Source organism: Heptranchias perlo, chromosome 13, assembly GCF_035084215.1.
Source record: "Heptranchias perlo isolate sHepPer1 chromosome 13, sHepPer1.hap1, whole genome shotgun sequence".
Classification (NCBI taxonomy): domain Eukaryota; kingdom Metazoa; phylum Chordata; class Chondrichthyes; order Hexanchiformes; family Hexanchidae; genus Heptranchias; species Heptranchias perlo.
In genome coordinates, this window is record NC_090337.1 from 67,921,628 (window position 1) to 67,946,414 (window position 24,787).

Here is a 24,787-nt window from a genome sequence, read left to right on the forward strand (position 1 = left end):
GAGAGTGTGGGGGGGAAGGGACAAAAATGGAGGAGGGAACAAAGAGCGGGGGAGGCAAAGATCGGGGGAGGGGGGCAAAGGTCGAGAGGGGACATGAGACATTGGAGCCGTGGAGGGGGAGACCTCGTAGAGGTAGACATCGGGTGGGGGGGGGGGGGGAGACATCATAGAGGGAGACATCGGAGAGGGAGACATCGGAGAGGGAGACATCGGAGAGACATCAGTCATCGGAACAGGGGAGTGCAGGTGACATCGTTTCAAAGGTAGGTTTACTTATTTTTTTACGTTGTGAAATATTATTTTATTTCATTTATTTACTTTATTTTTGACTGATCACCTGGCGTAAATCGGGAGTTATGGGAAAGTCACCGAGGTAAGTTGAAAATCATTTTAACTACCTAATATGTAAGAAATAAAGTACCTTAAGAACCTAAATGAGGCACATTTGGTCCTTTAAATATCGTCCCGCCGGTTTTAATTGCGGAGTGTGGAGCCAGATTCGTTCGCCGTTCCTCATTTCCCCAATTTTCGTAGCCCACCCGCCCCCCCCCAACGCACCCGCACATCTAAATTAAAATTGAGCCCAAAGAGTCTGCAAAGGGATATAGGCAGGTTAAGTGAGTGGGCAAGAAGGTGGCAGATGGAGTATAATGTGGGGAGATGTGAGGTTATTCACTTTGGTAGGAAGAATAGAAAAACAGAATATTTTTTTAAATGGTGAGAAACTATTAAATGTTGGTGTTCAGAGAGACTTTGGTGTCCTGCAAAAATGCAAAAAATTAACATGCAGGTACAGCAAGCAATTAGGAAAGCAAATGGCATGTTGGCCTTTATTGCAAGGGGGTTGTGTCGAAAACTTAATTACCTATTTACATAATGCATTAACTCCAAACACTTATTTTCAGACAAGTGAGAATTTATTAAAAGAAGCTTGTATACAAGGGAAGCTGTGTTCTAAGCAATGGTTAGAACCACCTCTTCACTGAGCAGAGGAAACGGTTAACTTTTATACACTTAATTCAGTAATGTCTGTCTATCATTGAATATGGGCGTACATGTACACTCTCATTGGTTCAAGTGGTTAGTCAATCAAAAATAGGAAACCCACCCTCTATTCTCTCATGTCTGTCTCGTGGCCCCTCAATGGGGTCTGGGAAAATACCTTGCCGTAGCAACACTGCTCCTTATCAGTGGAAACTGTTCCTAGTCTCAAGGCTATATGGTCATTCATTTTTGTTAAGTCAGACAGTTATCTCATAAGCAGACAATAGCTCTTCTGTGTGTCTTTGCTGGGAAAGTGAACATATTAAGCTTCCCAATATATATTCAGCTGGTCAGCTAACATGGTCAAACTTATCCATCATGCTTTGCTTCTTTTATGGTCAAGTAACTGTTCAGTATTTCTACATTAATATGGTCAGTTTTATGGTTTAGGTGTATTAGAGAGTTAATTTAGTCAGGCATTGCTTTATGGTTTTCCACAGTTGGAATACAAGAGTACGGAAGTCTTACTACAATTGTTTAGGGCTTTGTTGACACCTCACCTGGAGTACTGTATACAGTTTAGGCCTCCTTATTTAAGGAAGGATACACTTGCCTTAGAGGCGGTGCAATGAAGGTTCACTAGGTTAATTCCTGGGATGAGAGGGTTGTCCTATGAGGAGAGATTGAGTGGAATGGGTCTATACTCTCTGGAGTTTAGAAGAATGAGAGGTAATCTCATTGAAATATATAAGATTCTGAGGGGGCTTGACAGGGTAGATGCTGAGAGGTTGTTTCCCCTGGCTGGAGAGTCTAGAACTACAGGGTGTAGTCTCAGGATAAGGGGCTGGTCATTTAAAACTGAGATAGGAGCAATTTCTTCACTCAGAGGGTTGTGAATCTTTGGAATTCTCTGCCCCAGAGGGCTGTGGATGCTCAATCACTGAGTATATTCAAGGCTGAGATAGATAGATTTTTGGACTCTAGGGGGATCAAGGGATATGGGGATTAGGCAGGAAAATGGAGTTGAGGTTAAAGATCAGCCATGATCTGATTGAATGGTGGAGCAGGCTTGAGGGGCCGTATGGCCTACTCCTGCTCCTCTTTCTTATGTTCTCATGCTCTGACCATCATTTTCCAATCCTCTCTGACTACAGGCGTGGTGCCAGAGGACTGGAGGACTGCGAATGTTTTACAATTGTTCAAAAAGTGAAAAAGGGATAGACTGAGTAATTATAGGCCAGTAAGCTTAACCTCAGTTGTGGGCAAATTATTGGAAAAAATTCTGGAAGACAGTTTTAATCGTTATTTGGAAAGGCACGGATTAATCAAGGACATACAGCTTGGATTTGTTACGGGAAGGTCGTGTCTGACTAACTTGATTGAATTTTTTTGGGAGATAACAAGGAGGGTCGATGAGAGTAGCGTATGTGATGGATTTTAGCAAGGCTTTTGGCAAGGTTCCATATGGCAGACTGGTCGGAAAAGTAAAAGCCCATGGAATCCAAGGGAAAGTGGCAAGTTGGATCCAAAATTGGCTCAATGGCAGGAAGTGGGGGTAATGGTCGAAGGGTGTTTTTGTGACTGCAAGGCTGTTTCCAGTGGGTTTCCTCAGGGCACAGTACGAGGTCCCTTGTTTTTTGTGATATATATCAATGATTTAGACTTAAATGTAGGGGGCATGATTAAGAAGTTTGCAGATGATACAAAAATTGGCCATGTGGTTGATAGTGAGGAGGAAAGCTGTAGACTGCAGGAAGATATCAATGGACTGGTCAGGTGGGCAGAAAAGTGGCTAATGGAATTCAATCTGGAGAAATGTGAGGTTATGCATTTGGGGAGGGCAAACAAGGCAAGCGAGTACACAATAAATGGGAGGATACAGAAGTGCAGAGGAACAAAGGGACCTTGGAATGTGTGTCCACAGATCCCTTGAGGTAGCAGGGCAGGTAGATAAGGTGGTTAAGAAGGCATACAGGATACTTTCCTTTATTAGCTGAGGCATAGAATATAAGAGCAGGGAGGTTATGCTCGAACTGTATAAAACACTAGTAAGGCCACAGCCCGAGTATTGCCTACAGTTCTGGTCACCACATTAGAGGAAAGATGTGATTGAACCAGAGAGCGTGCAGAGGAGATTTACGAGGATGTTGCCAGGATTGGAGAATTTTAGCTGTGAGGAAAGATTGGATAGGCTGGGGTTGTTTTCATTGGAACAGAGGAGGCTGAGGGGAGATTTAATTTGAGGTATGTAAAATTATGAGGCACCTAGATAGAGTGGGTAGGGAGGACTATTTCCCTTTGCACAGCAGTCAATAAACAGGGGGATGGATTTAAAGTAATTGGTAGAAAGATTAGAGGGGAGTTGAGAAATGTTTTCACCCAGGGGGTGGTGGGGGTCTGGAACTCACTATCTGAAAGGGTGGTAGAGGCAGAAACCCTCATCACATTTAAAAAGTACTTGGATGTGCACTTGAAGTGCCATAACCTACAAGGCTACGGACCAAGTGGGAATAGGCCGGATAGCTCTTTGTCTGCTGGAACAGACTAGATGGGCCAAATGGCTTCCTTCTCTTCTGCAAATTTCAATGATTCTATGATTCTAACCCATTCTCATTTAAACAGGAGACAGGAAACAGTCAATGTTTAGTCACACTGTCAATGTGTTTGTGAAGATTCCCCCTGTTTGCTGTTTCTAGTGAAATTCTGGCACATTCTCAAAGAACTCATTTATGCTGTCAGGAGAATTTTGCTACCAGGATTATTTTTCAAATATATTAAAGATAATAAAGAGCTGTAGTCAGGGTGTTCCAAGCTGGAGAAGATTATTATGGACAAAAAACTATTAAATGAATGGCGTTAAATTATATAGCAACCTTTCCTCACTTAAAATGTAAAGCTGAGTATCTGTTTAATAATTTATTTGATATCTAAGTGTATAATTTATTCAAAATATAACTGTAATTACTTTTTGAATCATTAGTTACACGGTGTTGGTTTTGAGAAATCACATGGTAATAGGATTAGAAAATAACTGCCACATAGTTGGGTTTTTACTTCCAATATTTCTCAGGTTTTGGAAGCAGACCTTACGTCCCCTATGATCTGGAATGCATCCTTTCATACAATCATAGTATCATACAGCACAGAAGGAGGCCATTCAGCCCATTGTGCCTGTGCCGGCTCTTTGAAAGAGCTTTCCAATTAGTCCCACTCCCCTGCTCTTTGACCATAGCCTTACAAATTTCTCCCTTTCAGTCCAATACCTAGGTATTGTAATACAGAATCCATACTCCATACATCGGCTGCTGGAATGTCTCACCTGCCCCCAACTGACGAAAAGCGGACAATATACATTCTATCAGACCGAGACTCAGGCTATAAACCAACGGACAGTTTATTTAAACAGCATTGAGTATAAAAGAGTGAGTCATACATTGCACTATTTTCCTCTGCAAATCTAAATAATAAAGATGCCACTCCCTTTCTCTCTGTACATATGCCATTATTTGATGCAGGGTTCTCTTGACCATTGTCGATGGAAGATATGTGCATAACCCACAGCACCAATGTAAGCAGAAATTCAGTCCCTCAGACTTTAAAATAAAAGCTTACTTCTTACTCTGTGAAACATGCCACAATTTCCAACTGGCCAATCTTTTCAGCTGACCAACACAACCTTAAACACAGACCTTTTAATTGGCTAAAGACCAGAACCATCTATTGTGGGTAACAGACCGCCCACTTGGAAACTGACTGTCCATCAGTTTAAACTCAGACCAGATATATCAACCAACATCCTTTGAAGATGTGCTAAAACAAAAGGCAATAGACAGCTCCCTCTCGCTCTCGATTATAATTACATTAGATCAACAGTCATTCATAGGTTATCAACAACTTGTCCACACAAATACAATTGGTACTTCTAGTACAGCATGGAGCCTGCTCACATCCTGACTGTCTGTGTTAACCTGAGTAAATTGAATAGAGTAACACCTGAGCAACGAGGGGCCAGAATTTTCTGTCGGAATAACGGTGATGCTATTGGCGCTCACTGTTATTTATGCATAAATGGCACAGCAAATTCAGGGGAGGGGCAGATGCGCGGTTAAACACGAATATCCAAAAGTTGCTGTCCGAGTTGTGCGGCTCCACTGTTAGCTTCACGGAAACGGCATCTCGCTGTCTGCCTCATCGTTGACATGCATTGAATGGCGTGAAGTTGCTGTATTTGCGCAGTAGATACTACAGGTCATTAGGGCTAGTAATTAGTAGCTTAAGTACCCCTTTAACAACATGATAATTGTTAATTACTGCCAATCAACCTCTCTGGCACTGAAAATTCACTATTACAAGCCTGGAGTCTCATTCCTTCAGGTTTTGAATTTTTCAGGAAGATTTTAAGGGGGTGATTTTAGGAGGCGAATGTTGGTGCGTTCAGGGCGGGGCAGCTCCAAAAATCGCGCAAATCCCATTCGGGTTCAGAAGCCGGCTCCAACCCACCGGCTTCCGAGTTCCCCAGGGACGCACCTGTGTGCGCACGGGCGACCTGAAAACAGAAGTCCTGCCGGCAATTAAAGCCGCCGGGATGATAGTTAAAGAACCAAATGTACCTCATTGAGGTGCTTAAGACACTTTACCTGTGACAGATTAAGTGGTTATTTTTAACTTACCTGGGCGGCTTGCACACCGCTTCTGATTCACGCACCTCCCTTTGAAACCTGCTCCAATGTCCGATGTCTCCCGTTCCGATGTCACCCTGATCTCACCCTCCCGATCTGCCCCCGATCTTCCCCCAATCTCCCCCCCGATGTCACCCTGATCTCACCATCCCGATCTGCCCCCGATCTTCCCCCAATCTCCCCCCCGATGTCTCCCCGATCTCACCCTTCCGATCTCCCCCTGATCTTCCCCTCTCCCCCCCTCCCGATCTTCCCCTCTGCCCCCCCCCCCCCCCACTCTGGCCTTACAGTCCATCTCTGGATCTTCCATTCTCTCCCCCCCTCCGGTCTTCCGTCCCAGCGCCGGATGATGTCTCTCTCTCTCTCTCTTTCCTCCCCCCACCCCGTGTTGCAGCTCCTGACGGCAGTCAGCCTGTCAATCAGACTAGCTGCCGGGCGCGAAACCCGGAGAGGACGTTAACCACAATCAATCAACGTGCGATCGCGTCGGAAACGGTAAGTTTGGTTCATGCGGGTTTGCCACGCGCCCAATCGCCCCCCCCGACCACCGTCACTACCATCCCACCTCCCCGCCTCCCCACTAATATCGAGGCCTAAGTGTCAAATTTTAAATTTTTATGTTCTTTTTCTTACTTTTCCTTTCTGTCTCTCTTTTTTCTCTCTCTTAATCCAATCTTTCTTTCCCTTTCTTTATTTCTCTATCTGTACCTGATTTGACATTGAATTCACCCCCTTTAATTCACCCTCTTTCTCAGTCCTTTTGCAGTTTATTTCTCAATCCTTAAATTTCATTGATTAAGGAGATACCCAGTTGCTTGCCCTGTTTAGTCAGGTCCCAGATGCCTGTTTCCCTCGCTGCCCCATTATCAGTTCGCACTTTCAGCATCTTTGTGGGCAAAAATGTTTTTGAGCTGAAGTGTGCAGGGGGTAAGCCTAACTAACGGCAGACGCCATTAGATGCCCTGCCACAGCAAAATCTGGCCCAAGGTGTCACAGAGTGCTTCTTAGGAGCAGTGCATCCGAAGTGATCTCTTTTCCATCCCACCCTGTAATGTAAATTCCATGCAACTTGTCGAAAAATGCTACAACATCATTGATTTTAACCTCAGGTGATGCTGGGGTTTTAAGCCCTCATGTGTTGTTTCTAGCGACAAGTAATCCAAATCGAAAAATTAATACAGTTTTTCTTTTAAAGTGCAGATTCACTGCAAAGGTCAAAAGGGAGCTGGATGAGTTCCTGGCTGAGGCTGATATCACTGCATCCAAAGAGTAACTGTTGGGTGATATGCCTCATAGCTCCGGAACTCATATCGTTGTTCACCGTCACGGATCGGAGAGGAATTTTCCAGAATTATTTTCCACTGAATTGACCTAGGGTATTTTTTAATCTGTTTTTTTTATTATTCATCCTCTGGATATGAGCATCTCCGGCGAGGCTAGCATTTATTGCCCATCCCTAGTTGCCCCGAGCAGGCTGCCCTTCTTCTGGAACCGCTGCAGTCCATGTGGTGAAGGTACTCCCACAATGCTGTTGGGTAGGGAGTGCCAGGATTTTGAACCATGATGAAGGAACGCTGACGTTTGTCCAAGTCAGGATGGTTTGTGACTGGGAGGGGAATTTGGAGGCGATGGTGTTCCCATGCACGCCGTGATTGGGAGGTGCTGTCGAAGAAGCCTTGGCGAGTTGCTCCAATACATCCTGCAGATAGATTTGTGGCAACACTAATTTTTAGACTTCTCTTTGCACTCCCCTTTTTCTTTGTATTTGTCTTCATCTGAGACCATTAAAAGTCTATTTAACAAACAAAGTTCACCTATCATTGCAAAGACATGAGTTCCTTCACAGCACACAACAGCTAATGGTGGATCCAGAAACTCACACAGGCGTATTGCTCAACAGACCTTATTTGTCCTGTTTTCCCATGTGATGAATTGGTGCAAACTATCCTGTAGATACGACACACTGGAGCCACGGTGCGCTGGTGGTGAAGGGAGTCAATGTTTAAGCCAGTGTATGAGCTGCCGATCAAGCTGACTGTTTTGTCCTGGATGGTGTCGAGCTTCTTGAGTGTTGTTGGACCTGCATCTATCCAGGCAAGTGGAGAGTATTCCATCACACTCCTGACTTGTGCCTTGTAGATGGTGGAGAGGCTTTGGGGAGTCAGGAGATGAGCCACTCGCCGCAGAATACCCAGCCTCTGAGTAGCTCTCATAGTATACCCAGGCTCTAGTAGCCACAGCATTTATGTGGCTGGTCTAGTTGAGTTTATTTGCCTCTCCCAGAAAATGGTTGCTACAGGGTGGAAGTGTTGGGGGTTACGGTGCTTAATTGTGACATGACCGTATGGGGCAGGCTCGATGGACCAGCTGGTCTTTTCCAGTCTGTTATCTTTGTTCGTTCATATGCTTGTAAATCCATTTTTGTCTCAAAGATACTGAACAATTCTTACATCATGGGTCTGTATCCGTTGGCTCCCAACTGTAGCTGAGGTAGGGCAGCGAACGTTTAAGCTCCAGTGTTTTATGGCCATGGCTTCAGCCTACAGTTCCCTGAGTCCCGGCCTCAGCTGTAGGGTGATGCAGTTCAGAGGCATGTTGTTTTCTTACAAGGATGGAGAGAAGATCAGAGGGCCAGTTGCTGGATGCTCCACTTTTGCTGCTCTTTGAGATCAAATTGTCCAGGGCCTGAGAGGAGGCAAATAAATAAATTAAAAATTTAGCCAAATAAACAAAATGAAAGGGACAAGCTAACATCACCATTCCCATTGCAGTCAATGCATTTCATATAAAACTTTCACAGTGAATCGTTTTCCACCAGCTGCCTCCCCTCCTGAAAGCATTCACTCCTCAGTGTAATACAGTTCAATGGGCATTGACTCCTCAGTGTAATACGGTTCAATGGGCATTGACTCCTCAGTGTAATATGTTTCAATGGGCATTGACTCCTCAGTGTAATACGGTTCAATGGGCATTGATTCCTCAGTGTAATACGGTTCAATGGGCATTGACTCCTCAGTGTAATACGGTTCAATGGGCATTGACTCCTCAGTGTAATACGGTTCAATGGGCATTGATTCCTCAGTGTAATACGGTTCAATGGGCATTGATTCCTCAGTGTAATACGGTTCAATGGGCATTGATTCCTCAGTGTAATACGGTTCAATGGGCATTGATTCCTCAGTGTAATACGGTTCAATGGGCATTGATTCCTCAGTGTAATACGGTTCAATGGGCATTGACGCCTCAGTGTAATACGGTTCAATGGGCATTGACTCCTCAGTGTAATATGGTTCAATGGGCATTGATTCCTCAGTGTAATACGGTTCAATGGGCATTGACGCCTCAGTGTAATACGGTTCAATGGGCATTGACTCCTCAGTGTAATATGGTTCAATGGGCATTGACGCCTCAGTGTAATACGGTTCAATGGGCATTGACGCCTCAGTGTAATACGGTTCAATGGGCATTGACTCCTCAGTGTAATATGGTTCAATGGGCATTGACTCCTCAGTGTAATACGGTTCAATGGGCATTGATTCCTCAGTGTAATACGGTTCAATGGGCATTGACGCCTCAGTGTAATATGGTTCAATGGGCATTGACTCCTCAGTGTAATACGGTTCAATGGGCATTCACTCCTCAGTGTAATACGGTTCAATGGGCATTGATTCCTCAGTGTAATACAGTTCAATGGGCATTGACTCCTCAGTGTAATACAATTCAATGGGCATTGACTCCTCAGTGTAATACGGTTCAATGGGCATTGATTCCTCAGTGTAATACGGTTCAATGGGCATTGACGCCTCAGTGTAATACGGTTCAATGGGCATTGATTCCTCAGTGTAATACGGTTCAATGGGCATTGATTCCTCAGTGTAATACGGTTCAATGGGCATTCACTCCTCAGTGTAATACGGTTCAATGGGCATTGACGCCTCAGTGTAATACGGTTCAATGGGCATTGATTCCTCAGTGTAATACGGTTCAATGGGCATTGACGCCTCAGTGTAATACAGTTCAATGGGCATTGACGCCTCAGTGTAATACGGTTCAATGGGCATTGATTCCTCAGTGTAATACGGTTCAATGGGCATTGATTCCTCAGTGTAATACAGTTCAATGGGCATTGACGCCTCAGTGTAATACGGTTCAATGGGCATTGATTCCTCAGTGTAATACGGTTCAATGGGCATTGATCCTCAGTGTAATACGGTTCAATGGGCATTGATCCTCAGTGTAATACAGTTCAATGGGCATTGATCCTCAGTGTAATACGGTTCAATGGGCATTGACTCCTCAGTGTAATACGGTTCAATGGGCATTGATCCTCAGTGTAATACGGTTCAATGGTCATTGATCCTCAGTGTAATACGGTTCAATGGGCATTGACTCATTAGAACATAAGAAATAGGAGCAGGAGTAGGCCAATCTGCCCCTCGAGCCTGCTCCGCCATTCAATAAGATCATGGCTGATCTGATCCTAACCTCAAATCTAAATTCATGTCCAATTTCCTGCCCGCTCCCCGTAACCCCTAATTCCCTTTACTTCTAGGAAACTGTCTATTTCTGTTTTAAATTTATTTAATGATGTAGCTTCCACAGCTTCCTGGGGCAACAAATTCCACAGACCTACTACCCTCTGAGTGAAGAAGTTTCTCCTCATCTCAGTTTTGAAAGAGCAGCCCCTTATTCTAAGATTATGCCCCCTTGTTCTAGTTTCACCCATCCTTGGGAACATCCTTACCGCATCCACCCGATCAAGCCCCTTCACAATCTTATATGTTTCAATAAGATCGCCTCTCATTCTTCTGAACTCCAATGAGTAGAGTCCCAATCGACTCAACCTGTCCTCATATGTCCGCCCCCTCATCCCCGGGATTAACCGAGTGAACCTTCTTTGTACTGCCTCGAGAGCAAGTATGTCTTTTCTTAAGTATGGACACCAAAACAGTATGCAGTATTCCAGGTGCGGTCTCACCAATACCTTATATAACTGCAACAATACCTCCCTGTTTTTATATTCTATCCCCCTAGCAATAAAAGCCAACATTCCGTTGGCCTTCTTCATCACCTGCTGCATCTGCATACTAACTTTTTGATTTTCTTGCACTAGGACCCCCAGATCCCTTTGTACTGCAGTACTTTCCAGTTTCTTGCCATTAAGATAATAACTTGCTCTCTGATTTTTCCTACCAGAGTGCATAACCTCACATTTTCCAATATTGTATTGCATCTGCCAAATCTCCGCCCACTCACCCAGCCTGTCTATATCCCCCTGTAGGTTTTTTATGTCCTCCTCACTCTCCACTTTCCCTCCCATTTTTGTATCATCTGCAAACTTTGATATGTTACACTTGGTCCTCTGCTCCAAATCGTTAATATAGATTGTAAAGAGTTGGGGACCCAGCACCGACCCCTGCGGAACACCACTGGCTACTGGTTGGCAGTCCGAGAATGAACCATTTATCCCAACTCTCTGTTTCCTGTTAGATAACCAATCCTCCACCCATGCCAGAATATTACCCCCAATCCAGTGATTCTTTATCTTGAGCAATAATCTTTTATGTGGCACCTTGTCGAATGCCTTCTGGAAGTCTAAATACACTACTTCCACTGGTTCCCCTTTATCCACCCTGTACGTTATGTCCTCAAAGAACTCAAGCAAATTTGTCAGACATGACTTCCCCTTCGTAAAGCCACGCTGACTTTGTCCTATTAAATTATGTTTATCCAAATGTTCCGCTACTGTCTCCTTAATAATAGACTCCAAAATGTTACCCACCACAGATGTTAGGCTAACTGGTCTATAATTTCCAGCCTTCTGCCTACTACCCTTTTTAAATAAGGGTGTTACATTACAGTTTTCCAATCTGCCGGGACCTTTGCCGAGTCCAGAGAATTTTGGAAAATTATTACCAAAGCATCCACAATCCCTACTGTCACTTCCCTCAAGACCCTAGGATGTAAGCCATCAGGTCCAGGGGATTTATCCACCTTGAGTCCCATTAATTTACTGAGTACCAATTCCTTAGTGATTTTAATCGTATTTAGTTCCTCCCCACCTAGAGCCCCCTGTTTGTCCAGTGTTGGGATATTCTTAGTGTCCTCTACCGTAAAGACTGAAACAAAATATTTGTTCAGCATTTTTGCCATCTCCAAGTTTCCCACCATTAATTTCCCGGTCTCATCCTCTAAGGGACCTATGTTTGCCTTAGCCACCCTTTTTCTTTTTATATAACAATAGAAACTCTTGCTACCTGTTTTTATATTTTTTGCTAATTTATTTTCATAATCTATCTTCCCTTTCTTAATCAATCCTTCAGTTACTTTTTGCTGTCTTTTGAAGACTTCCCAATCTTCTATCCTCCCACTAAGTTTGGCTACCTTATATGTCCTTGTTTTTGGTTGGATACTATCCTTAATTTCTTTACTTAGCCACGGATGGCTGTCATTTCTTTTACACCTTTTTTTCCTCATTGGAATATATTCTTTTTGAAAGTTGTAAAATAACTCCTTAAATGAACACCACTGCTCATGTACCGTCTTACCCTTTAATCTATTTTCCCAGTCCACTTTAATCAATTCCGCTCTCATACCATCATAGTCTCCTTTATTCAAGCTCAGTACGCTTGTTTGAGAACCAACCTTCTCACCCTCTAATTGGATATGGAATGTAACCATGTTATGGTCACTCATTCCAAGGGGATCCTTAACTAGGACATTATTAATTAATCCTGGCTCATTACACAGGACCAGGTCCAAGGTTGCTTGCCCCTTTGTCGGATCAGTTACATACTGCTCAAGAAATCCATCCCTAATACACTCAATAAACTCTTCCTCAAGGCTGCCCTGCCCAATTTGATTTGTCCAGTTAATATGATGGTTAAAATCCCCCATAATTATAGCTGTTCCCTTATTACATGCCCCGACTATTTCCTGATTAATACTTCCAGCAGAGTTGCAACTATTAGGAGGCCTATATACTACGCCCACGAGTGTTTTTTGCCCCTTATTATTCCTTATCTCTACCCAAACTGTTTCATTATCCTGATCCTTTGTCCCAATATCATTTCTCTGTATTACAGTGATTCCTTCCTTTATTAACATAGCCACCCCACCTCCCCTTCCTTCCTGCCTGTCCTTCCTGATTGTTAAATACCTGGCATATTTAATTCGCAGTCGTTGTCACCCTGCAGCCATGTTTCTGTAATGGCCACAAGATCATACCCATACGTAGTTATTTGTGCCGTTAACTCGTCCATTTTGTTACGAATGCTACGTGCATTTAGATAAAGAACTTTCAAATATGTTTTGTGACACTTAGTTCCTGCTTTTTCCTTTTTTAACACTTTACCTTTTACTCCATACCTTCTGTCCCTTCCTGACACGCTTTCCTCTGTCTCCCTGCTCAGGTTCCCAACCCCCTGCCACAGCTTTGATGCTGGGTTAATCGCCTTACGCCTTCTAGTTTTTATTTTTTCTGTCGTGCCTAAAGTACACTTTCTTTCCGCTGCTCTACGCTTTTCCCTTTCACTTATTCTTGAACAACTGTTTGTACTATTTGTATTGTGATGAACCACATGAACAGTTTGCAACATAGACTGCTGGGACGTTGATGTAACAGGAGTGGCCACGGTATACCTGACAGGTTTTATAGACTGTGAAATTTGGCGTTGGACAGTGATTAAAACTGGCTGAGTAGACAGCGGTGATCCTGGTGCACTCTGAGCATACCTTGCCTCTTGTATTACTGCTAACTTCGGTTGCACAGTGCTAGATTCATGATCTGTGGGGACTGGAGAACCTTCCCTGGACAGACTCTCTGGGGTTTGCACACCACTGGAGTGGGATGAAAACACACCAGGGTGGCTTGGAGAAGCTGGTGCGCTTCTGGAAGAAAGAGGTCCTAAGGGAGTTCTGAAGCAGGGCACTCCCCTTGGCCTTCGTTTCCTAAAGGCCTGCTCTGTTAGTTTGCTTTCAGAAGCAGAGTCTGTCCTCCAGAATGCTCCTTTCCCAGGCTCCTCCTGGGAACGTGGTACCTTAATGAAGTAGCGATTCAGGGAAAGATTGTGTCGGATGGAATTCTGCCAGCCTTTGTCTGCTGTCCTGTAATATGGATAATTCTTTGTGATGTGTGTGTAGATTCCACTTAATGTAAGCTGCTTATCTGGTGCTGTTGTGATGGCTTAAACTATTAACTGTGCATAGGAGTAAGGTGGCTTTGCATCATCCTTTGGGCCGTCTCCATCTGATGTTTCATTGTCATTCTCCGAATTGTTCTGTGTATGGTCAGACATTATTTGCAGGTCACAATGAAGTTCACGACTTATTCGGTAGCCAGACGAACCAGCACCCCTGGGGCTGGAAGGGCAGGAGTTTGCAGCACTGAATGTTCCAGCAGGAGAAGGGAGGGGACTGATCAGATCAGCTATGTTGTCTGGAATGTTTATCTTCAGAGGGGAGATTTGTGGTTGCACTGGCCTCACTGGGGATTCTGGGGCCTCCTGTTTTTCTTTTTTTTCACTGCACAGTGCAGTAAATGAGATCTTGATGTTTGTGCTGGGGAACCTGAAGGTACATAATCTGGGGAGCTGCAGCGCGGGCGCTCCTCTCCGCCGAAAGACACCGTCCATGAACACCCCATCCTTGCCCAGACACTTGAGGTAGAAACCGGCGGCGGCAGCCTCCCCACCGCGGAAGATCTCCAAGTGCCTGCGGGAGATGAAGCAGGAGTGACCCGTGTTGACATCCACCTGGCCCTGGCTCGAGTTGCGGCCGATCGTCACGTTCCTCTTCTTCATCAGGAACTCGAAGTCGCGGCCCTCCAGCCGAGCCAGCACCTCGGCCCCCGGGTGATGAAGGTGACCGTGGCCGCCAGCGGGTCCGCGGCCCGAAGAAGAGGAGCCACCGCCGCCGCCACCGCCGTTCAGGTCCTCCCCGGGGTCCCAGTGAACCTGAACCAGAGAAGGGCTGCACGGAGCCGACTTGAGGGCCAGCACGGCCCGGGCCCCGCAGTCGGTGCTGGTGCTGCCGTCGCTGTTATTATTGATGGCATTGGGTGTCGAATCGGTTAGACCCGCTGTGGCGGCAGTTGCTGCGGTTGCTGCGGCCATTTTAAACATCGTCCTGTAGTTGCATATCTTCCTCTCCCTCTCTAACCACCAACACTATAAACTATTAGGCTTCATATTATAGAACAAGGGGGACACAATCTTTAAAACAGGTTGAGTTTCCTATTCAACCTTGCACTGCTGCCCAGCACGACTCCTCAGTGTAATACGGTTCAATGGTTATTGACTCCTCAGTGTAATACGGTTCAATGGGTATTGATTCCTCAGTGTAATACGGTTCAATGGGCATTGACTCCTCAGTGTAATACGGTTCAATGGGCATTGATTCCTCAGTGTAATACGGTTCAATGGGCATTGATTCCTCAGTGTAATACGGTTCAATGGGCATTGACTCCTCAGTGTAATACGGTTCAATGGGCATTGATTCCTCAGTGTAATACGGTTCAATGGGCATTGACACCTCAGTATAATACGGTTCAATGGGTATTAACTCCTCAGTGTAATACGGTTCAATGGGCATTGATTCCTCAGTGTAATACGGTTCAATGGGCATTGACTCCTCAGTGTAATACGGTTCAATGGGCATTGATTCCTCAGTGTAACACGGTTCAATGGGCATTGATTCCTCAGTGTAATACAGTTCAATGGGCATTGACTCCTCAGTGTAATACGGTTCAATGGGCATTGATTCCTCAGTGTAATACGGTTCAATGGGCATTGACTCCTCAGTGTAATACGGTTCAATGGGCATTGATTCCTCAGTGTAATACGGTTCAATGGGCATTGATTCCTCAGTGTAATACGGTTCAATGGGCATTGATTCCTCAGTGTAATACAGTTCAATGGGCATTGACTCCTCAGTGTAATACGGTTCAATGGGCATTGATTCCTCAGTGTAATACGGTTCAATGGGCATTGACTCCTCAGTGTAATACGGTTCAATGGGCATTGATTCCTCAGTGTAATACGGTTCAATGGGCATTGACTCCTCAGTGTAATACGGTTCAATGGGCATTGATTCCTCAGTGTAATACGGTTCAATGGGCATTGACTCCTCAGTGTAATACGGTTCAATGGGCATTGATTCCTCAGTGTAATACGGTTCAATGGGCATTGATTCCTCAGTGTAATACGGTTCATTGGCCATTCACTCCTCAGTGTAATACGGTTCAATGGGCATTGACTCCTCAGTGTAATATGGTTCATTGGCCATTCACTCCTCAGTGTAATATGGTTCATTGGCCATTCACTCCTCAGTGTAATACGGTTCAATGGGCATTGACTCCTCAGTGTAATATGGTTCATTGGCCATTCACTCCTCAGTGTAATACGGTTCATTGGCCATTCACTCCTCAGTGTAATATGGTTCAATGGGCATTGGCTCCTCAGTGTAATACAGTTCAATGGGCATTGACGCCTCAGTGTAATACGGTTCATTGGCCATTCACTCCTCAGTGTAATACGGTTCAATGGGCATTGACTCCTCAGTGTAATACGGTTCATTGGCCATTCACTCCTCAGTGTAATACGGTTCAATGGGCATTGACTCCTCAGTGTAATATGGTTCATTGGCCATTCACTCCTCAGTGTAATACGGTTCAATGGGCATTCACTCCTCAGTGTAATACGGTTCAATGGGCATTGACTCCTCAGTGTAATACGGTTCAATGGGCATTGATTCCTCAGTGTAATACGGTTCAATGGGCATTGATTCCTCAGTGTAATATGGTTCATTGGCCATTCACTCCTCAGTGTAATACGGTTCAATGGGCATTCACTCCTCAGTGTAATACGGTTCAATGGGCATTGATTCCTCAGTGTAATACAGTTCATTGGCCATTGACTCCTCAGTGTAATACGGTTCAATGGGCATTGATTCCTCAGTGTAATACGGTTCAATGGGCATTGATTCCTCAGTGTAATACGGTTCAATGGGCATTGATTCCTCAGTGTAATACAGTTCATTGGCCATTGACTCCTCAGTGTAATACGGTTCAATGGGCTTTGACTCCTCAGTGTAATACGGTTCAATGGGCATTCACTCCTCAGTGTAATACGGTTCAATGGGCATTGACTCCTCAGTGTAATATGGTTCAATGGGCATTCACTCCTCAGTTTAATACGGTTCAATGGGCTTTGACTCCTCAGTGTAATACGGTTCAATGGGCTTTGACTCCTCAGTGTAATACGGTTCATTGGCCATTGACTCCTCAGTGTAATACGGTTCAATGGGCATTGATTCCTCAGTGTAATACGGTTCAATGGGCATTGATTCCTCAGTGTAATACGGTTCAATGGGCATTGATTCCTCAGTGTAATACAGTTCATTGGCCATTGACTCCTCAGTGTAATACGGTTCAATGGGCTTTGACTCCTCAGTGTAATACGGTTCAATGGGCATTCACTCCTCAGTGTAATACGGTTCAATGGGCATTGACTCCTCAGTGTAATATGGTTCAATGGGCATTCACTCCTCAGTGTAATACGGTTCAATGGGCTTTGACTCCTCAGTGTAATACGGTTCAATGGGCTTTGACTCCTCAGTGTAATACGGTTCAATGGGCATTCACTCCTCAGTGTAATACGGTTCAATGGGCTTTGACTCCTCAGTGTAATACGGTTCAATGGGCATTCACTCCTCAGTATAATACGGTTCAATGGGCATTGATTCCTCAGTGTAATATGGTTCATTGGCCATTGACTCCTCAGTGTAATACGGTTCAATGGGCATTGATTCCTCAGTGTAATACGGTTCAATGGGCATTGACTCCTCAGTGTAATACGGTTCATTGGCCATTGACTCCTCAGTGTAATACGGTTCAATGGGCATTCACTCCTCAGTGTAATACGGTTCAATGGGCATTCACTCCTCAGTGTAATACGGTTCAATGGGCATTCACTCCTCAGTGTAATACGGTTCAATGGGCATTCACTCCTCAGGGCAGTATCTTGCCATTAAGAAAATTTGTCTATGCCTTTTTGTAACTTAATGCTCCCATCTACACAACTTACAGTAAATCTGCCACTCACTATTGATGTACACTGTGTTTCAATGCACTGCTAAAGGTGACAGCTAGCAGTGGCCAATGGACGCAGAGTGATCCTCTGTGTATTTGCAGAATTTTCTATTTTCTAAATTTTGCACCCAGACCAGATTAATGCCAAATCAGATCAGTTCTGACAAAGGGTCATCGACCTGAAGCGTTCTCTGTTTCTTTCTCCACAGATACTTCATGACTTGCTGAGTATTTCCTGCATTTTCTGTTTCTATTTTAGATTAATGCCTCTTTGTATTCAGTGCAACCACATTAAGGAAAGGGAACAGTTTGTATTTTAGATGATCTTCATTAACAGTAAGACAGCTGCCTAGCCCAGTGCAGGTCTTCACTTTAACTGGGGCGCAAAGTCCATTTATTTAATGATATAAAATCCTGTTCATACTGAGAAGAGATTGTACAGTGCTCGCTATCATTTTTCACAATGTTTTATAACTCTCCCATTCTGGAACAAAAAATAAAACAGGTCAATCTCAGTGGGGTTTCTATGAAATTAATGCTAATTATTCATTTACAATATTCATGGTCGTTGAGGTAAAATTCTCCTGACTTCCCGCTGTAACTTTGGCAGATCAGTAGCACCCTTTGGAGAAGTGGGACAGCCCCGGACCATCTCCCATTTCCATGTGAGTTAAAACACTGTCCAGAGTAGCACTGAGACATACAATCCAGAGCAACCCAGGTTCGAGTTCTGATTCGGGTTATGTTACTTGATCTCAGCCAAGCAATAACTTGAGTACTTTGATGGGCTAAATGGCTAGGAGGTGAAAGGTCAGCTCCCGATCTCTCTCTAGTGACCCTGCTGAAGGACACAAGTGTGTGCACACACTGACTGAGTTACTTAAAATTCTGAAGGGTTTTCATAGAATGTATGGGGAAAAACTATTTCCTCTGGTTAGGGAATCAGTGACATGAGGTCATCAATTTAAATGGTCACGAAGAGAGTGAGGAGAAAGGTTCGGAGAAATCTCGTTACCCAGAGTGTTGTTGGAGCATGGAATCCATTGCCTCGGGGAGTGGTTGAGGCAGAGATCTTTGCGTCTTTTAAGGAAAATTGGATAAATATCAGAAGCCAAGGAAGATTCGAGGCTCTGGGAGAGTGCCGGGTAGTGGGATTAGTTTTGGATTGTTCCAGCAAATCGCCAGCACAGACATGTAAGATTCTCAAAATTCACAGATCCCCCAAAACTCGGAGAAAAACCCAAAAGAAATTCACCTTTTTCCTGGGTATGGAAAAACTTTGGCCATTGACTGAAATCCTAAGATGGAAGGATAGGTGAGAGGTCACCAGATGAATCCACAACACACACATGGAATGTGGGAGAATTACTGCTTCAGACTTGACTCTGTTTTAATGCAAAACCTATCGCAGGTGGTCGACACTCAGCACTAATTCGAAAGGCAATCGGCCATTGAAAGAGGCAACTGCTCCAGACATGGTGGGGCCATGCCTTTGTTTTAAAGCAAAACCCATCAACACCTAGGACGTTGGATACAAAAGGAAGCCTTGTGTGACAAGCTCTAAAATCGGAATTAACAATGACCCATTGGGAGAAGCAATTGCAACATGATGAGGGACCATCAAAAAGCCATCAAAGATTCTTAAGGACTTTATAAAAACTGTTTAAACAGACATGAAGTGTTTTTTTTAAAGTGACGAAGACCTTTGTAAGAGAGGGATACACAAGTGGAAACTGGAAACCCCTCTCTCTCTCTCTCTGGCTTGCTGGCTCTGGTGGGCTGCTTGTCCTGTTCTGCCTGTGTCTGGGAGGAAGAGCAGCTTCCAGCGAACATCAAGGCGAGTAATGCAGTTAGACAGGGAAGGTCAGCAGCTCTAGAAGCAGGCCGACACACAAGAAGAAACCAGATCAACAGCCCCAGTGACCATCAGACATCTCGCGGCAACAAGGGCCTTACGAAACAACCAACCGAATATTACCACCAACCAATCGGGTAATATTGAGCCACCGCGACCAAAGAAAACCAATTCGGGAGAAAACCGAAGATCCGCAAAGTTTCCACTCCACAATCTATTCCTGACTTACCTCTGGGTGAATTACTGTCAAGGATTCGTTTGGTGAGCATTATCTCTGGCCCTTTAGAGTCCAACTTAGCTAGTACAGTGGGATTGGGAGGGGTGAGGTATCTTTCTACTGTAATTTCCCTCATGTGTACCGAAGTGTTCCCCATTTTATTAGAGTGTTAAGATTGTTGTGTTGTATTTTCTCTCTTGAATAAAGATCAAAGTTTCTTGCACCAAAACCAGTTGTCTGCTGCACTTTGTCACAACCCCCAAATAAGTCCAAGGTCTAGAACCCAGGGAGTGGGAGCGATTCGGACCGCTCAGAAGTCAGAGGCGAAGTTGACACACACCATCACCCCCTACAGACACGATGCTTGAAATGACATCCTTCTATGCGGCAAACTTCTGTGGTTCTGTGGAATAGGATTGAGCACAAATGTGATGCTTTCCTCAGTCGAATAACCACCTGCCACTCCCTGTCAAGACTCACAAATGAGGAATGGTGATTTGGATAGCTGCCAGCACCTGTGCAACCAAACCTCAGGAAGAGTCAGGAGAGGAGGGGCAGAAAGGGGGAGGGGGATGGTGGAGTAATACGGAGACCAAGAAACAACTGTGAAAGTGAGCGTCTTAAAATTTAAGCTTCACCTTTTTCAAACCCACAGCAGACAATGATCTCTTTACCAGGAGACACAGACAGTGAGACAATGCAACAATGGCTCATTTACCAGGAGACACAGACAGCGAGTCACTGAAACACTGGCTCATTTACCGGAGACTTTTTTTTATTCGTTCATGGGATGTGGGCGTCGCTGGCGAGGCCAGCGTTTATTGCCCATCCCTAATTGCCCTTGAGAAGGTGGTGGTGAGCCACCTTCTTGAACCACTGCCCTCCGTGAGGTGAAGTTTCTCCCACAGTGCTGTTAGGTAGGGAGTTCCAGGATTTTGACCCAACGACGATGAAGGAACGGCGATATATTTCCAAGTCGGGGTGGTGTGTGACTTGGAGGGGAACGTGCAGGTGGTGTTGCTCCCATGTGCCTGCTGCTCTTGTCCTTCTAGGTGGTAGAGGTCGCAGATTTGGGAGGTGCTGTTGAAGAAGCCTTGGCGAGTTGCTGCAGTGCATCCTGTGCGCCGGTGGTGAAGGGAGTGAATGTTTAGGGTGGTGGATGGGGTGCCAATCAAGTGGGCTGCTTTGTCCTGGATTGTGTCAAGCTTCTTGAGTGTTGTTGGAGCTGCACTCATCCAGGCAATTGGAGAGTATTCCATCACATTCTTGACTTGTGCCTTGTAGATGGTGGAAAGGCTTTGGGGAGTCAGGAGGTGAGTCACTCACCACAGAATACCCAGCCTCTGACCTGCTCTTGTAGCCATAGTATTTATGTGGCTGGTCCAGTTAAGTTTCTGGTCAATGGTGACCCCCAGGATGTTGATGGTGGGGGATTTGGCGATGGTAATGCCGTTGAATGTCAAAGGGAGGTGGTTAGACTCTCTCTTGTTGGAGATGGTCATTGCCTGGCACTTTTCTGATGCGGATGTTACTTGCCACTTATCAGCTCAACCCTGGTTGTTGTCCAGGTCTTGCTGCATGCGGGCTCGGATTGCTTCATTATTTGAGGGGTTGTGAATGGAACTGAACACTGTGCAGTCATCAGTAAACATCCCCATTTCTGACCTTATGATGGAGGGAAGGTCGTTGATGAAGCAGCTGAAGATGATTGGGCCTAGGATACTGCCCTGAGGAACTCCTGAATCAATGTCCTGGGGCTGAGATGATTAGCCTCCAACAACCACTACCATCTTCCTCTGTGCTAGGTATGACTCCAGCCACTGGAGAGTTTTCCCCCTGATTCCCATTGAATTCAATTTTACTCGGGCTCCTTGGTGCCACACTCGGTCAAATGCTGCCTTGATGTCAAGGGCAGTCACTCTCACCTCACCTCTGGAATTCAGCTCTTTTGTCCATGTTTGGACCAAGTCTGTAATGAGGTCTGGAGTCGAGTGGTCCTGGCAGAACCCAAACTGAGCATCGGTGAGCAGGTTATTGGTGAGTAAGTGCTGCTTGATAGCACTGTTGACGACACCTTCCATCACTTTGCTGATGATTGAGAGTAGACTGATGGGGCGGTAATTGGCCGGATTGGATTTGTCCTGCTTTTTGTGGACAGGACATACCTGGGCAATTTTCCACATTGTCGGGTAGATGCCAGTGTTGTAGCTGTACTGGAACAGCTTGGCTAGAGGCACGGCTAGTTCTGGAGCACAAGTCTTCAGCACTACAGCCGGGATGTTGTTGGGGCTCGTAGTCTTTGCTGTTTCCAGTGCACTCAGCTGTTTCTTGATATCACATGGAGTGAATCGAATTGGCTGAAGACTGGCTTCTGTGATGGTGGGGATCCCAGGAGGAGGCCGAGATGGATCATCCACTCGGCACTTCTGGCTGAAGATGGTTGCAAACTTTTCAGCCATGTCTTTTGCACTCGCATGCTGGACTCTGCAATCATTGAGGATGGGGATGTTTACAGATCCTCCTCCTCCCGCTAGTTGTTTAATTGTCCACCACCATTCACGACTGGATGTGGCAGGACTGCAGAGCTTTGATCTGATCCGTTGGTTGTGGAATCGCTTAGCTCTGTCTATAGCATGTTGCTTCCGCTGTTTAGCATGCGTGTAGTCCTGAGTTGTAGCTTCACCAGGTTGGCACCTCATTTTTAGGTACGCCTGGTGCTGCTCCTGGCATGCTCTTCTACACTCCTCATTGAACCAGGGTTGATCCCCTGGCTTGTTGGTAATGGTAGAGTGAGGAATATGCCGGGCCTATCGCTGCCCTTTCATTTAAAAGGCCATGCTCCTTTCCAAATCAGTTATCATTCATATATTGAAATCTTGATAATGAGCCGTGGCATTGAATTCATGTTAAATGTCTACAAAATGTTATTTTCCGCATAACGGAATGAGAGCTGAGTAAATAAGTGCCCGTTATATTTCAGACAGAGAAGTGATTATTGATCATGTTGAGGAGAATCTATCCTCTTCGATACTATCCATCAGAGCTGGTGCTGTGTAAAAAGTGCAGCTTCTGTTATTATATAACTGATATCACTGAAGTACAGTCTTGAAACATTTTTTCCATCATCACCTCATTCTGCTGTGCTGACTAGCTGATGTGAAGCTCATCCTTCTGAAAATGACCAGATTCTGAATTCAATTATATCTAATCTGCTGCGGTTTTCCACCCTGCACCCAAGAGACATTTTTCCAATGCCCTGTCAGACTTTTACTCTGACCTTCATCTTATCTCCAGCCTAAACCTTTATCTACTGTGGGATATGGTGTCATATCTATTATTTCCAAAATGATTTGTGTTGCTGTGATTTTCTTTTTTTTTAACTCTTTCATTGCTTTTTTGTTCTACTATTCTAAGAAAGGACATCATTGTTCTGCCTTTAGAATTTGCTCAAAAAGCATCTTGTAACAAAATGGTGAACTTTTGTGCTTATTAATGCAGGGAAAAGTTTCCCATTTCAGGCATCCTTGTTTTCAAATCCCCCCAAGGCCTCGCTCCTCCCTATCTCTGTAACCTCCTCCAGCCCTACAACCCTCCGAGATCTCTGCACTCCTCCAATTCTGGCCTCTTCTGCATCCGCGATTTCCTTCGCTCCACCATTGGTGGCTGTGCCTTCAGCCGCTTAGGCCCTGAGCTCTGGAATTCCCTCCCTGTATAAAACACTGGTTAGGCCACATCTTGAGCACTGCGTACAGTTCTGGTCACCACATTACAGGAAAGATGTGATTGCACTAGAGAGGATATTTCCGAGGATGTTGCCAGGACTGGAGGATTATCGCTATGAGAAAAGATTGGGGAGGCTGGAGTTGTTTTCTTTGGAACTCAGGAGGCCGAGGTGAGATTTAATTGAGGTGTATAAAATTATGAGGGGCCCAGATAGAGTGGATAGGAAGGACCTATTTCCCTCAGCAGAGAGGTCAATAACCAGGGGGCATAGATTTAAAGTAATTGGTAGAAGGATTAGAGGGGAGCTGAGGAGAAAGTTTTTCACCCAGAGGGTGGTGGGGGTCTGGAACTCACTGCCTGAAAGGGTGGTAGAGGCAGAAACCCTCAACTCATTTAAAAAGTACTTGGATGTGCACTTAAAGTGCCGTAACCTACAGGGCTACGGACCAAGTGCTGGAAAGTTAGATTAAGCTGGATAGATATTTTTTGGCTGGCACGGACACAATGGGCCGAATGGCCTCCTTCTGTGCCATAACTTTCTATGATTCTATGATTCTAAACCTGTCTACCTCTCTCTCCTCACTTAAGTTGCTCCTTAAAACCTACCTCCTTGTCCAAGCTTTTGGTCACCTATCCTAATATCTCCTTATATGGCTCAGTGTCAAATTTTGTCCGATAATGCTCCTGTGAAGCACTTTGGGATGCTTTACTAGGTTAAAGGTGCTATATAAATGCAAGTAGTTGTTGTTATTGTTGTTGTCAGGTATAGCTTGGGTTAGATACAGAGTGAAGCTCCCTCTGTAACACGCCTTAGCCCAGTGCCCATATTAACCATCCACGTGCCATCTGTAAGTGAGATTACTAACTGGCAGCCAACGTGTGGTGAGTTAGGGACAGCTACCTGGGTCTAGGAACTGGGTTAGTTTGACAATTTCACACAGCGGCTGTTCAGCCAGCCAGAGAGAAAACAATCAGCTGTGGGGTCAAAGGCCTGCAACGTGGGGGGTACGGCCTGAACGTAAAATATAGGCCGGGGTTTTCTACTTCAGCACTAGCTAACCCGCAATGTTCTGCCCGTTTGACTATTACCAGAGGGTGGCTGGCCCGTGGGACAGGATCCCAGACGAGGTAGTGCAGACTGAGTCTTTACAGTTCTTCAAGAGTGTGACAGGTGGACTTCTGGAGAAAGAGGTGGTCACGAATGTGGAAGGTAAATCGTTGTGGATAATAATTAGTGGGTC

General features: G+C 45.0%; 1 pseudogene; it reads right to left on the minus strand.

Annotated features, from left to right (window-relative positions):
* Positions 1-9,559: 9,559 nt before the first annotated feature.
* On the minus strand, positions 9,560-14,776 carry LOC137331171 (forkhead box protein K2 pseudogene; annotated as a pseudogene).
* Between the last annotated feature and the right edge of the window lie 10,011 nt (positions 14,777-24,787).